This window comes from Arvicola amphibius, chromosome 1, assembly GCF_903992535.2.
Source record: "Arvicola amphibius chromosome 1, mArvAmp1.2, whole genome shotgun sequence".
In the NCBI taxonomy this organism is placed as follows: Eukaryota; Metazoa; Chordata; class Mammalia; order Rodentia; family Cricetidae; genus Arvicola; species Arvicola amphibius.
In genome coordinates this window covers 99,787,512-99,801,960 of record NC_052047.1, presented here as the reverse complement: position 1 = coordinate 99,801,960, position 14,449 = coordinate 99,787,512, and positions in this window count along the sequence as shown.

Below are 14,449 nucleotides of genomic sequence, written 5' to 3'. Positions count from 1 at the left end.
AAACCCTGTCTCGAAAAACCAAAAAAAAAAAAAACATGCGTTCTTGCCAAGCGGTGGTGGCCTACAAGCCTTTAATGCCAGCACTAGGGAGACAGAGGCAGGCAGATCTCTGCTCCCCACCAGTGGGAGGAGCTCACTGCTCCCCAACAGTGGGAGCTCACCACTCACCCCTGTTTCACAGAATGACAAACCAGGACTCACAGGAATCGACCACAGACCCAGCCCAGGCCTGGTCTCTGAATCCCACATTCCCTCCAGAATCCCCCACACAGTGATCTCCATCCAACCCACCCAGGGCATTTTCCCAAGGGGGTTTGAGACCATCTCCTCATAAAACCCTCATCTTTCAGCCAGTTGTTGCTTTAGCAACAGTTTGAGGCTAACCTTTGTGCAGGAAACAAACAAACAGAAAAAAGGTTACCTTCTCCACCACCACCACCACCCCCCAGCTGGTATCCCCACCCAACCCCCGCAGTTGAAAGCTACATCTAAACAATGCATTAACTCTTTTGGAGTTGCTGCATGGAGGAAGAATTTCAATCCAATCCCTGGCATCTGCTCCTGAACTTGAAACACCAAATAACGGTGACCAAGTATGTCACCAGACAGACACACACACACACACAGGTGGCCAGGGTCACCAGACACACACACAGGTGGCCAGGGTCACCAGACACACACACACAGGTGGCCAGGGTCACCTGCAGCTGTGTGGGAATCAGGGGCCTAGCTTGGGATTTGTTCACACCTAGGGCCAGGCCCCAGGCGAACACACTCCTGTCCAGTCCCGGTCAGAGACAGAAACAAAGAGACTCAGAGAGGGGCTACCAAGGCCTAGGTGGCTCAGGCCCGTCATCCCAGCACTTGGGAGGCTGAGGCAGGAGGGTCAGAGGTTCAAGACCAGCCTCTGCTAGAGAGGTAACTGGAGGCTAGACTGAGATGCTGAGACCCTGGCCGGAAGGCAGCTGGGAAGGAAGGAAGAGCAAACTGAAAACACAGAAAATAAATGATGCCAGAGCTCGGGAAGTTGCACAAGGGAGCAAGAGAACGGCTCTCTGGCCGTCTGTACTCTGTCTGCCCTGGAAGACTCTGGCAGAGCAGACAGTTCACAGGAACTGAAAGGGAAGAGAAAGCCAGGTCCCTTGAAGTGGCAGCACCCAGCAGAAGGGACAGCCAGCGCAGCGCAGAGCGGGACCTGCGGTGCGTGGAGCTGGCTTCCTGAGCCACCTGGAAGAGCTCCACCACTGTCCTGCAGGCCACAGGGAGCCCCAGCAAGCAAGTAGTAGAGTCCTGTGACAGAGAGCGGGAGGATACCAGCCTGAAGCTGGAAAAGGGATTCGCAACAAGGGTTCTATGCACTGGGCCTCATCCCCTCCACCATTTTCCATTCTCAGAGGCTGAGGGACACTAATGGTTTCTCATGCCGAGCTCTTGAGCCCCCCGAGGCCCCTGCTCTGCTCACAGTGAGAAAGCGAAGGCCAGCAATTGGGAAACTTCCTTGGCCGCTGCCTAGCCCCCTACATGCACAGTGGCTGACAGCCATGCGGCTGCTCCCCGTCTTCACCGGCACCACATCTCGGTTCTGCAAAGACTTAACTCCTAAGCTGACATTCACAGGTTCCAGAGGTCGGGGTATGAATGGATCTTTCTGGAACATCCAGAACCTCCCCAGCAGCCCACACATGAGAGCAGGCCCTGATCTGAGCAGGGCCAGGCTGGGTGGCCTCTGGCTGCCAGAAGCCGGGAGAACACAGTGCTCACGGATCTCACAAGGGCCCAGCCCACGGCAATGAGAGGAGACACAGGTCAATCTCAAGGGATCACGGTTTCTCTGGCCCTAGGACTGTCTGCTTTGTTTTTCTGTCTCTAGTTCTCTTAGTCTCTCTGCCTTTGTCTATGCCTCATTCTGTCTCTATTTCTGTGTTTTATCTCTGTGTCTTTGTCCCCATCTCTGTGTCTGTCCCCATCTCTGTGTCTGTCCCCATCTCTGTGGCTGTCCCCATCTCTGTGGCTGTCCCCATCTCTGTGTGTCTGTCCCTACACTTTCCATGAGAACAAAGCTTCTAGTTTCCAGGTGTCTCCCTCCCTCCTCTGATAGCAGCCTAGTGAGGCCAGCATGTTGTGAGGACTGAATGGGTGGAGGACGAAGGTTCAGTCCAGGAACCCAGCACAGGATGTGGACTCTTCCTGAGGCAGAGACACAGTCGTGAGCTACCAGAAAGAAGCAGGTCCCCGAGGTGCTGGGGACCAATCTGGGTCCTCTGTGAAGGAAACAATGCTTTGCCTGCCGAGCTCCTTCTCCAGTCCCAGTTCACATACTCAGTACCTAAGAATTGTTGCATGAAGCGGAGATAGTCTCTGGACTTGCTGGTCTCAGGTCTGTTTATCAGCTAGCACTGCTTAGACATCGTGCCTTTTCCTCTGAACATTTGTTCTTTAGAGATAGAGTTTTATAAATAAAAAAAATAAAAATAAGGTCAAGCCAGGAGGCGAGGCAGTGGCACACACCTTTAATTCCAGCATTTGGGGGCAGAGGCGGGTGGATCTCTGTGAGTTTGGGGCCAGCCTGGTCTACAGAGTTAGGAGATAGTGACCATTATGGTCTACAGAGCAAGTTTCAGTATAGCCTAGGCTCCACAGAGAAGCCCTGTCTCCAAAAACCAAAACCAAAACAATAACAATAACAAACAGAAAAGACCCACAATGTCTCATGAAGCTCAGATTGCTCTAGAACTCACTATTGGCCAAGGATGACCCTGATCTTTTTTGCTGTTGTTGTTTGTTTGTTTGAGACAAGGTCTCTCTCTAGCTTTGGAGCCTGTCCTGGAACTCTCCCTCTAGCCCAGGCTGGCCTCCAACTCACAGAAACTGTCTGCCTCTGCCTCCCGAGTGATGAGATTAAAGGTGTGCGCCACCACTGCCCAGACACCCTGATCTTTTGCCTCCACCTTCCATGACAGTGTGCACCATTGTGCCCAGTTTAGGCTGTGCTGGGGATGGACTCCGGGCTTCATGTGTGTTAGGTGAGAGTTCCTCAGCTCTGTGACTACGGAGGTCACCTTCTTCCCCCTCCTGGCCTTATGAAACCTGTCGGGTAATGCCACCCATATGTGTGCCCTGGAGGCTCATGGTGATCCCTCTGCTAGGGACAATTCCTATATGGGGTCTAGGACATGTGCAACACTCTGGGACCTTCAGGACAGCATCCTGGGAGTCCGGAGCGTCACAGCTCACAGTGCTGCACTAGGAAAACTTAAATTCTCATCGGATTTGATAAATCCAAAGATCTGTTGGCATTTAAACTCGGGTGTGAATAGTTGGGTGTGAATAGTCGGGTGTGAATAGGGCCAATCTGAGGCTTTTGTTTCCCAGGGAGTTGTAGTTGTCTTGTCTCTCCTCTCTCATCTCCTCTCTTCTCCTGTCCTCTCCTCTCCTCTCCACTCTCTCCTCTCCTCCCCTCCCCTTCCCTCCCCCTCCTCTCTTTCCTCTCCTCCCCTCCCCTCCTCTCCTCTCCTCTCTCTCCTCTCCTGTCCTCTCCTCCCCTCTCCTCCCCTCCTCTCCCCTCCCCTCCCCTCCCCTCCCCTCCCCTCCTCTCCTCTCCTCTCCTCTCCTCTCTCTCCTGTCCTCTCCTCCCCTCCCCTCCTCCTCTCCTCTCCTCCCCTCCCCTCCCCTCCCCCCTCCCCTTCTTTCCCCTCCTCTCCTCTCCTCTCCTCTCCTCTCTCTCCTGTCCTCTCCTCCCCTCCCCTCCTCCTCTCCTCTCCTCCCCTCCCCTCCCCCCCCCCTCCCCTTCTCTCCCCTCCTCTCCTCTCCTCTCCTCTCCTCTCCTCTCCTCTCCCCTCCTCTCCTCTCTTTCCTCTCCTGTCCTGTCCTCCCCTCCCCTCCTCTCTTCCCCTCCTCTCTCCTCTCTCTCATCCCCTCCCCTCCCCTCTTCTCTCCTCTCCTCTCTCTCCTCTCCTCCCCTCCTTTCCTCTTCTCTCCTCTCCTCTTTCTATCCATCCCCAGATGCTTGGTGTGTGTTTTCTGCATTCTATGTCCTACCTGGGACTTTGTGGCTCCTTTTCTCTGGCTTTTATGGCCCAGTTGGAGGGACAGAAACAAGACAGTCTGTGAGTTTTTCTTCCAAGTGTATTTTAGGGCTGACAGAAATGTCCAGGTCCCAGACTGACCCTGTCCAGCTTTGGGAAACTTCCCCTAAGTCACCATGTAGATGTCAGTTGGGGGGGGGGGGCTGGGTGGACTAAGGGGACATGGGGAAGGAGCTCACAAAGGCCCCCTTGAGTTTTTCTATGGATTTGGATTCTCCCCACATCAGGGCTGACACAGCCGCAGACGTCCTCAGGCTCTCAGACTGCGTGCACAATGTCGCCTGTCGGCCCGTGTTTTCTGCCATCCCCACCTCTGTCGTCTTCTGTTTGCCCCTAGGCAGCCATGGGAACTAGAGTTGAGCCTTCTCCAGGCAGGCTGTCTTTGTTGGGGTTTTGTTTCCTCTTTGGGAGACAGTTGGGTAAGCTTTCTTTCTACCCACCTGCCCTCAACAAGGCTAGGGTGACAGCTCTCAGCAGGGAGCAGTCACGCTTGACCCGTGTGTGTCTGATGGCCGGCTGGGCTGGAGGACTTGAAGAGGAGGGTGTGGTGAGGGCCTCTTGTGCAGGTCATCCATCCTTTCCTTCCTCAGCGGAGATGGGCCCAGGCCCCACAGCGTCCCGAACTGTGTGACCGAGTGGTGCTGCTGTCTGATACAGTTTCACTATGTAGACCAGGCTAGCGTCAGTTGTCCCTGCCTCTCCTGTGCTGGGGTTAAGAGCATGTGCCACCTCCCCGGCCTAGGTGGAGCTTACTGCCACCAAATGCATAAGGGACCAAGGCATGTGTCATATGCATATTAAAATTATTTGTGTATATATGTATGTTTGTGCCCTTGGAGGACAAGAGATGACATCAGATCCCCTGGAGCTGGAGTTAAAGGTGGTTGTGAGCCCTGAGTGCTGGGATCCGAATTTGGACTCTCTGAAGGAGCAGCAAGTGTTCTTAACCACTGAGTCATCTCTCACATTATTTTTGAATATAAAATATATTAGTAGGGTGGTGGTGACATATACTGCAGGGCCTGGGTCTACCCTTCTTCCTGGGGTTCATCTTGAGGACAGTTTCTGGTCAGCTAACTAAGCATCCTGTTTGTTCCTGTGCTCCTTCGGCCCGCGTGGTGATTAGCTGTAGGGCATTGACTCCATCGTTGGTATGGTAATTTCCCACCTGCCTGGGCAGAAATCCTTGTGCAGCAGCGAGGTAAATAAGGATTTCCCCAAAGTTAAATAAATGGCATTCGGCTGATCTCCTTTCGAATGACCCAGGTCTCTTGTGTGTTTTTTCAGTCTCCAGGCCCTTGCCCGACTCGCGTACGGTACAGTAGTGTGTGAACTGTACCGAGGGGGTAGCACAAAATTGGGTGTTACAACATACCTTTAACCCCAGCACTCGGAAGGCAGAGACAGGTGAGTCTGTGAGTCTGAGGCCAGAACTCTCTATAGAGCAAGTTCCAGGACAGACAAGGTTCCACAGAGAAACCCTGTCTCGTGGAAAACGCACACACACACACACACACACACTAAGAAGCTGGGTGCTCACTTGGAGTTCTTTCTGGAAGTTTCCAGGCTTTGTCCTGTGTTCCATCAAGACCCTAGAACTGTGTGTGTGTGTGGTTCCCAGGCCCACATGATGTTTACATACATTTTCATTCATCTTCCGCCGTGTGGTCGGCAGGGAACGACCACTTTGCATCCTGCACATGCAAGCTGAGGCAGCCCTGCTAAAAACCAGTAATGGTTCCAGGGAGCCGGGCTCCATGAATAAAACAGGAGGCCTGCAATCGGCTGTCCTCTCCTGCAGCGAATGCATAATCAGGCCACAGGCCAGGAGATGGATGGGGCCGCTCAGAGGCGCCCCAGCAGCGATCAATGATCCATCGCTCATCGACTAATTGCTGGGGTGTATCAGCCTGGGACGACCCCTCGTGATGGGCATTATGTACCTGTTGGCCCTGGGAGGCCTCTGGAGGCCCAGGGTGCTCCCCAGCTGGGGCCCATCTGTCATGTCACCAGGCAGAGTCCTGGGCCAAGCCAAGCTCAGGGCGGAGATCAGATGTTTGGGCTGTGGAGATGTGGGGGACAACGACCCATGCACCCTCACTGCCTGGCTGGGAACCTGGGGAATCCTGGCCGCAGGTGTGTGTGTATCACTGTCATGGCCGGAGCTGACAAGGGGTGGCAGGTATCCCTAATTGTGTTCCCGCTTCGGCGGCACTGCTGGTCCTGGTAGGGGCTGCTTTCTCCCTGCTATGAACCCTCGTAACCTTGACAAGGTCTGTGTGCCACCGTGCACCTTACTTTTATTTGGTATCACATGGAGGTCAGAGGACAACTTGTTAGAGTCGGGTCTCTCCTACCACATGGGCCCTGGAACCAAACAGGGGTTTCAAGGACCAAATGCTTGACCCTCTGAGAATCTAGGCCTTCTTCCAGCCTCCTCCTCCTCTCCCTTCTTTCTTTCTTTCATTCTTCACGTTTTATTTTGTTATTCTTTGTTACTAAGTCTCCTCCATCCCACATTGTCCTTGAATTCCCTTTGTAACCAAGGAGGACCTTGTACCCTGGATCCCCTCCCCCCATCTGCACTTTCAGAGTGCAGGTGTGTGTGTGTGTGTGTGTCTGTCTGTCTGTCTGTCCTAGTCATGGGACTTAGAACCCTGGGGTTATAAATCAGGCCAGGCCCCACACAGCCCAGGTGGGAAGGAAAGGGCTCCCCACCCCCAGAGTTGCCTCACCCCTGTCCTTTGCTGGGAAGTAGGGATGGAAATGCTTTCTGAATGAAGTCAGGGCCAGCCTGTGCCGGGACTATGGCTACAGTGTCTGGGGCTCACTCCACAGGTCCAGGCCTGGTACCACAGGGGTGGGGTGAAGACGGAAGCTCTGAGATGCCTTTGTTTGCACAGTGAAGGGATTTTCTTTTCTTAAATTTGTGCATGTCGCCGGGCGGTGGTGGCACATGCCTTTAATCCCAGCACTCGGGAGGCAGAGGCAGGCGGATCTCTGAGTTCGAGGCCAGCCTGGTCTACAAGAGCTAGTTCCAGGACAGGCTCTAGAAACTACAGGGAAACCCTGTCTCTAGAAACAAACAAACAAAAATTCGTGCATGTCTGACTATGTGTGCATGCCTGGAGTCTTTGCGGGCCTAAGAGAACGTTGGAACTGGAGTTCCAGACTCTTGTGATTCACCACATGGGTGCTGGGAGCTGAACCCTGGTCTGCAGCAAAAACAACAAATGTTCCGGTTTTTGTTGGTTGGTTTGGTTGATTTTGTTTTTAAGACAGCGTTGTTTGTTTGTTTTTATTTTGTTTGTTTGTTTGCCTTTTTGGTTTTTGAGACAGGGTTTCTCTGTAGCTTTGGAGCCTGTCCTGGAACTAACTCTTGTAGACCAGGTTGGCCTTGAACTCACAGAGAGCACTCTGCCCCCTGAGTGCTGGGATTAAAGGTGTGCACTCCTACCGCCGGCTAAAACAGGGTTTCTCTGTGTAGCCCTGGCTGTCTTGGAACTCACAGAGATCCTCCTGCCTCTATCTCCCGAGTGCTGGAATTAAAGGTGTGCGCCACCACTGCCCAGTTTACAATAAATGTTCTTAACCACTGAGCCAACTCTCCAGTCCATACAGTGAAGTTTTTATAAGTTTAGCAGACTGTTCTGGAAAGGAGCCTGGCTCCCAAAGCCCGCCAAAGATGGATAGATGGCAGTAGTAGCCACCCACAGGTGGGGCCTGAAGAAGTCACCAGTTCTGAAAAAGCTGGGTATAGTGGCACACATCTTTAATCTCTGTACTTGGGAGGCAGAGGCAGGAGGATCTCTGTGAGTTTGCGGCCATCCTGGGACACACAGAGAAACCCTGAAAACCCTGTCTCAGAAAATAAAGAAGAATGTGTAAAGCTGTCAAACAACAGAGCAAAAGGGAGTGGGGCAAAGAAGCAAACAGAGTGTTTACAAAACATTCATTCACAGCTGTGTTGTGCTAAAAAAATAAAAGAGAAAAATCTGTCCCCAGCTCCTCACTGAGGATTCTAGGCTGGAGGGGGGGGGCTCCACCACCCTGACCATGCCCCCAGCCCCCTCACTGGGGATCCTAGGCGGGGCTCCACGATACTTCAAAACTGTACTGTCCTGGGCAATTTAGTGAAAGGTTATCTCAGAATCAAGAGCAAGACAGGCTTTGTGGTGAACCCTTTTCAAGCACCAAACAAGGTCTTTACTTATCATAAATAAATAAATAAATAAATAAATAGAAAAATATCTTATGTCTAGTGTATTTTCTTATAGAATTCCAATGGGATTTGGGGTGACTGAGAATTTTGGGTTCCCCTAGCTGATGCTGTCCTGGAAAGGTCACTTGGAGCTTTTGGGGGAGACAGAAGAGGAGAGACTTGGTTGGAGGTGGAGGATGCCCAGAGGGAGCTTCCAACAAATGAGGAAGTGTGTGAGCCGCTGTGGTAGGGGACCTTGAAGCCAGCAGCGTGGTAGATGAGGCTGTCTCAGGGAAGAACAAGGTGGCAGGAAAAAAAAATGAAAAACAAATCCTAGCCGGAGAGGGTTTTTGTGTTTTTTTGAAATGTAAATGACACTCCCAGAATTGCCTAATAGTTAAAATGAAAGACTTAAAAAAAAAAAAAATCAAAGGCAAAAGGATGGAAACTGGATGGGGCCTCATCCTAGACTGTATGGGGCAGCTCTGAGGTGCTTGGTCTGGGGACTGCTGGGGCTCTTCCTCCAATCAGCCACCGGCCTTCAAAGGAAGCCTTGGCGGCCAGGGTCACTTTCTGAGCATTCATCTCATCCCCAACCCTCAGTCCCCCTCACACATTCCACACTGTGGGAGGATGCTTAGCTCCTGGGGCTCTGTTTTTTCCACAGGCCTTTGTTAGAAACACTGCCAAACTGGGAATACAGGCTATGGCGAGCACACAGTAGGACTGTAAAAAGGAGCATGTTTGTCTGCGCTTTTGTTATCTGATGTAGATTTTGTCTTTTTTTTTTTTTTTTCTTTCTTTTTTTGGTTTTTCGAGACAGGCCTCTATGTATCCTTGGCTGTCCTGGAACTCGCTCTGCAGACCAGGCTGGCCTCAATCTCACAGAAATCTGCCTGCCTCTGCCTCCCGAGTGCTGGGATTAAAGGCGTGCGCCACCACCACCTGGCTTAATCGATTGTCTTCCTTAGTACTTCCAGGTGGCGTTTACTGAATCCCTGTGCTCTCCCCTTTGATGCTGCCAGGTTCACATAGCAGGGAAAATGTGTAACCAGAGGTCATATATCTATCTCCTAAAACTCAGCTCACGTCCGTGTTAATCAAGGATGGCCGGGGTGTTGGGTTCTCAGTTTGCAGAGAGATGCTTCGGCCTTGTGAATAGAGCCACGGGTGTAAGGTGGAGTACCCACTGTTGATAGCGGAGTACATACTGTTGATAGCGGAGCACCCACTGTTGATAGCGGAGCACCCACTGTTGATAGCGGAGCACCCACTGTTGATAGTGAATCCTCAAGCTGCTGAGAAAGCTGCTGACAGTCTGTTCTCATTCTCCTAGGCTTACAACTTTGCATTTCTTTATTTCTACAGTCTTATTTCTGGAACCTACATTTTTATATTCTTATTCTTGGACCCTTCACTCAGAAGCCTTACCTTTAAGGTATCCCCTCCTGACATTGTAATGGGTTAAATTGTGTCCTCAAAAAGATATATCTGCAGGGCAGTGATGGCGCACACCTTTAATCCAGCACTCGGGAGGCAAAGGCAGGTGGATCTCTGTGAGTTCAAGGCCAGCCTGGGATACACAGAGAATTCCATGCCAGAGAGAGTTACTTAGCAAGACTCTGTACAGAAAATAAAAAAAGAAAAGAAAGAGATAATGTGCAGACCCTACAAAATCCCTTAGAACACATGAATTTGTTTGCTTTAAATTTGTTTTTGTTTTTTGAGAAAAGGTTTCGCTATAGTTTTGGAGCTTAAGTTTTTATTACATTTATTTGTGCGTGTGTGTTATGTATGCGTGTGTGTTAGGTGTGTGTGTGTTAGGCGTGTGTGTGTTATGCATGTGCATGTGTGTTAGGCACATGTGTATTAGGCATGTGTGTATGTTAGGTGCGCGCGTGTGTATTAGGTGTGTGTGTGTTAGGCATGTGCACGTGTGTTAGGCACATGCATGTGTGTTAGGTGCGTGCGTGTGCTAGGCAGTACATGTTAGGCGTGTGTGTGTGTATTGGGTATATGTGTGTGTTAGGCACGTGCATGTGTGTTAGGTGTCTGTGTGTGTTAGGCATGTGCCTGATGCAGTGGAGGCCAAGGGACAATTTACAGAAATTGATTTTCTTTCTTTTCTGTTTTTTTTTGTTTGTTTGTTTTGCTTTTTGAAACATGGTTTCTGTGAGCAGCCCTGGCTGTCTTGGCACTTGATCTGTGCACCAGGTTGGCCTCAAAAAATCCCCCTGCCTCTACCCCCACCTCCTAAGTGCTAGGATTAAAGGTGTGCACTGCCACCACCTGGCCTTTTTTCTTTTTGTTTTGATTTTTCAAAACAGGGATTTGCTGGGCAGTGGTGGCGCAAGCCTTTAATCCCAGCACTTGGGAGGCAGAGGCAGGCGGATCTCTGTGAGTTTGAGGCCCAGCTTTGTCTATATAGTGAGACCCTGTCTCAAAAGTAAAAATCCCCTTGCTGGGTGGTGGTGGTGGCGGCCAGTTGATGCCTTTATTCTCAGTTCAAGGCTAACCTGATCTACAAGAGCTAGTTCCAAGACACAGAGAAACCCTGTCTCAAAAATCAAAAAATAATAATTAATTAACAATCCCCCAACACACACACACCTGAACATACACACACCTGTACACACGCACACCTGCAAACACACATAAACCTGCACACACATACACACCTGCAAACACACACTAACCTGCACACACATACACCCGCAAACACACACAAACCTGCACACACACACACCTGCAAACACATACACCTGCACACACACACACCTGCAAACACACACTAACCTGCACACACACACCTGCAAACACACAAACCTGCACACACACACCTGCAAACACACACACCTGCACACACACACACACACCTGCACACACACACCTGCAAACACACAAACCTGCATACACACACCTGCAAACGCACACAAACCTGCAAACACATACACCTGCAAACACACAAACCTGCAAACACACACACCTGAAAACACGCACACAACTTGCAACACACACTTGCAAATACACACACACACCTGCACACAGACACATACACACACACGTGTGTGCACGCTATCACCATGGTGATATCATGCATGGTAGCACATGGCCATCACCTCAGCACTGCTGAGGCAGGAGGGTCAGCAAATCAAGATTAATCTGTGTTCCATGAGACCTTGTCTTGAAAAAAGAATGGGACCCACACACACACCCCTTCCACACACACACCCCAATCAGAGCAAAGGGCAAGCCTGGGCTAGGCAGATAGTGCACTCGCTTAGTGCTCACAAAGCCCTGGGGTCCATCCTCGGCTCCATGTAAGCGAGGCGCCGTCTCCCTGTAAAGTCGTCATCACCACACTGCAGAGCGGAAGGCAGTGACAGCGGGACCCACATGGACAGCCGCCTCCTCCAAACCCAAGAGCTGTTTCTGTGTGATCACTTGTTGGCACTCCTGCAGTGTCTTGGGAACTCAGGACTTCTGAGTGCCCACCTTCATACCCTCCCTTGTGGAAGGCAGGCAGGGCTCTGGCGGGCCCAACTCCCGTCTGTCTCTGCCTCCTTTATGAGCAAGTCCAGCTCAGAAAATGCCTCACCGTCCTGCACAGCAGCCCCAAGGCTCAAGACTGCCGCTGAAGGTTGTGTGACGTCCCATCTGTCCCTGGCTCTTGATCTCTGGTCTCTGCCTCTGAGAGCTTTGCCAGCTCCGTGCCAGGCACCGCTGTGTTCTCCCGTGGAGGAGGCTGGCTGTGTCTTCGCAGGCCCTTTTCATCTCCTGGCCTCCGGGCCTCCCTCACCACCCCTAGGACTAATTAAGGCATTTTCCTAAACAAGCCTGGTTGCATCTCAGAAAATGAATTCTGAAGTCAGCTGGTGAAATTAATTCCCTCTCCTATCTTCTGTCGTAGTGGAATGAACGACAGTCAGGCACCTGCAGCAGGCCAGTGGCCCGGGAAGCTTGAGACCTCAGACTGGTGATTACATTCAATGTAAGAAGTGGCCCATCTGTGTGGCTATGCTGGCCAAGGCTGGTAACCAACACCCCAGGCTCAGTGACCAAAGACAGCTAAGGGTATTTTATTTTACTTTATTTTTTTTTTTAGGTTTTGTTTTGAGACGGGGTCTCAATTAGCCCAGGGGGCCTCAAACTTAACTAAGTAGCAAAGGGTGACATTGAACTCAACTGGCGTGCTAGGGGACGTTTTATTCTGAGCCCCGGTTGCAGCGAGTGAGTTGGCCCTTTTCCAGGCCTTGGTACTGTGTGAGTGGTCCTTGCCCACCCAGCTTCGGCCACTAATCATTCTGTCCTTAGGGAAATCTTTAGGAACAAGAAATTCTAGCTTTGCTGGACTTGATTTGGTGAAGGTGTTTGTCAGACTAAAGCCAAGATGCAAGAAAGGAGCCAATGTGGGCTGTGCACTGTGGTGTGCACTGTGGTGTGGTGTGCACTGTGGTGTGCTGTGGTGTGCACTGTGCTGTACACAATGGTGTGGTGTGCACTGTGGTGTGCTGTGGTGTGCACTGTGCTGTGCACTATGGTGTGGTGTGCACTGTGGTGTGGTGTGCACTGTGGTGTGGTGTGCACTGTGGTGTGCTGTGGTGTGCACTGTGCTGTGCACTATGGTGTGGTGTGCACTGTGGTGTGCACTGTGGTGTGCTGTGGTGTGCACTGTGCTGTGCACTATGGTGTGGTGTGCACTGTGGTGTGCTGTGCACTGTGGTGTGCACTGTGGTGTGCTGTGCACTGTGGTGTGCTGTGCCACTGCAGCCCCAGCATACTTACACCCCACAAGGGCTAAGGGGATGCTTTCTCTTACCTTGGCTCTGTGTGTGTGCACGTGCACACGAGTGTGTGTGTATGCATGTGTGTGAATGTATGCATGCAAACCACGTGCCTGCAGCTGCCTGTGGAGGTCAAAAGAGGGCATCATATTCCCTGGAGGTAGAGTTACATTGGCCATTGGCTGCCGGATGTGCATGCCGGGAGTCAAACTGGGGTCTTTTGCAAGAGCAGTATGCAATTGGCCACAGCTCTATCCCTCCACGCTCTCAGTCTCTCTCTCTCTCTCTCTCTCTCTCTCTCTCTCCCTCCCTCTCTAGACAATCTCAGTGTTGTCCCACCTCATGTTTGGAGACAGCTCCAGGCGCTGCCTTGGTCTCTGCAGAGCCGCTCTGGAAGCTGAAGCACACCTGGCTCTGCACGGGTGCAGATGGAGCCCAGGTCCTTGTCTCAGCTAGCTCTCCAGCTCCCGCGTCGTTGCCCCAGCTCTTCCTTCTTGTTAACTGAACAGCCCACCCAGTGAGTGCCTGAGGCGGCCTCAGTGCTTAGCCCTGGATTGTACTCCCACCATGTTGATGGGGTCACAGTGCCCACCTGCTCTGCCCCGGGGTCCCTTGCTCAAGTTCTATAGATGTCCAATCACAAGTGTGTGCAAGGCACTAGTCCTGATGCGGGAGATTCAGTTCACAAGGGGCTAGACAGTCACTCGCTATCACGGAGTCTTCAGAGGACCCCACAGGAAACGTGTTAGCAATTGAGGTCAAGGTCTGGGCTACCCTGTGCTCAGCTCTGGCAGATCTGTTCACTGAAGCAAAAGAAAAGAATAATGGGTGAATGGGTTAACTAGGGGCCAAGTTAACTGGTTAATAGATAATAAGTGGATCAATCAGCTAATTGGTCAAACCATGAGCAGGTTACTAGGTGGATGGGTTAGTAGTTGGTTCCAGCCAGCTGGGAACTGGGCTAACTAACTAATCCCTTGCATCACCGTATCTTGTTCTCACTGCTTCTGCCTGGCTGGGGAGTGTGAACCCACAGAACCAGCCTTGTGAGAGACCTGCTCTGCCCACATCTCCACTCACACACACACACTCTCCACTCGCACACATACACACCCTCCACTCACACACACACACCCTCCACTCACACACACACACACCCTCCACTCACACACACATCCTCTCCACTCACACACACACACCCTCCACTCACACACACATCCTCTCCACTCACACACACATCCTCTCCACTTACACATACACATCCCCTCCACTCACACACATACAACCTCCACTGCTCACACACACACCCTCCACTCACTCACACACACACACGTACACACACAATCCCCTCCACTGCTCACACACACAATCCCCTCCAC